Below are 1,783 nucleotides of genomic sequence, written 5' to 3'. Positions count from 1 at the left end.
TAACCAGAGTCTGGTGAATAATTTCTCTTTAATATCATGGGCTAGCTCATTATTCTGTGTGGTATATTTGGCTCTATTTTAGTGTGGATGGATTCTCACAGGTTGTGTACTTCGTCTCGCCAGCATTTTACTCTCATCAAGGCGATGCTATTCCTCAGGAATTGTTATAAACACTGTCTTCACTGGGCTGGGAGATGGACTCAAGGGAGAAACTAGTGATGAATTTCTATATATAAAAAAAAAAAATGATTGAGCTACGCCCTGAAGCAATGCCCAGACACCTATGTCCCAAAGCCTCTCTTGAAAATCTAATTTCAAGCCACTCTGCATTCCTTTTATTATGTCATTTGGGTCTTGCAGTCTTGAATGACTGTGGGGACGCTAAGTTCAGCAAGACAGTTGGATATAGGGTCTGTGGCTCAGGAGAGAAATTTGGGCTTGGAGACACAGACTTGAAGCAGTGAACTTTCAGATATAAATTGAGTAGATAAAGATTACTCAGCAAGAATGGGTTGACTGAGAAGAGGGCCAATGACAAAACCTCCCAGGAAATACCAATATTTTCAGAAAGGGTGGAGGACTGTGTTTCCCAACTTTAAACATATAGGAGCACCCATAGAAAATAGCATCTGTATGGCACACTGCAGGTAAACTGTAAGAGATTTAGGGGTGTCTATGTGGACTTGGTGAAATTGTTCATTACTTTCTGTATTGGTTTCCGAGGGCTGCTGTAACAAAGTACCACAAACTGGGTGGCTTAAAAGAACAGAAATTTATTGTCTTACGGTTCTGGAGGCTTTAAGTCCAAAATCAAGGTGTCAGCAGGGCCACGTTCCTTTTGAAATGTGTAAGGGAAATCTTTCCTTACCTCTTTCTTGCTTCTGGTAGTTTGTCATCAGTTCTTGGCTTTTTTTTTTGGCTTGAAACTGCATAACTCAGCTCTCTGCCTTTATCATTATATGTTCTTCCTGTGTATCTCTATGTCTTCATATGATCATCTTTTTGTAAGGACACCAGTCAGATTAGGGCTCCACCCTACTGCAGTATGACCTCATCTTAACTAATTATATCTGCAATGTCTCTATTTCCAAATAATGTCATATTCTGAGGAAATGGTGGTTAGGACATCAACGTATCTTTTTGTGGAGGGAAAATGAGTTCAATCCATAATAATAACTTCTTTACATACCATAACTATAAAATTAAAAGTAGTAGGAATGCTAAATATTGAATTTGTAAAATATTTAATATCAGATTTTATTTGAAATGGTTATATTTTCCTTCTAATTATATATGATCTCTTCAATTTTTTTTTTTTCTCCTCCAAATCCCTTTGAACGAAGCCATGGGCAGTAGAATATACAACATGGCTTGGATACATAGCACAGCAGGGCCTAGATAATGAGATAATTTTCCCCACATCTTGGGGAAAAGAATGAAATGTATTTCTTTATGAACGCTATTTTTAAAATATAAACTCACAACGTTCTCCAGGAGCTAGAGCCCAAGAGTTCCCACTGGGGATCCATCATCCATCAGAAGCAGTCTCTAGGAGGGGTAGGGAGTTTCTCCATGGCCAGGAGAGGCTGCAGCAGCCCCCGCCTTTGCTGGGAATGTGAGGCAGTGACAGCAGCAATGAGGGAACAGATCGGGTGGCAGCAGTTTGGGGCAGATCTTCAGCATCTTCATCACAAATACCCGGTAGGATCCAATTGGTGGCCTTTGCCAGTGGGGCCAGAGAGGCTGAGGGAGCCTTTTCCTTCATGGAGGCAGAGAATTTGCT

This window comes from Lipotes vexillifer, unplaced genomic scaffold (genome assembly GCF_000442215.2).
Source record: "Lipotes vexillifer unplaced genomic scaffold, Lipotes_vexillifer_v1.1 scaffold413, whole genome shotgun sequence".
NCBI classification, from domain to species: domain Eukaryota; kingdom Metazoa; phylum Chordata; class Mammalia; order Artiodactyla; family Lipotidae; genus Lipotes; species Lipotes vexillifer.
The sequence above is the reverse complement of the archived record's forward strand: the minus strand, read 5'-3'. Positions refer to the sequence as shown.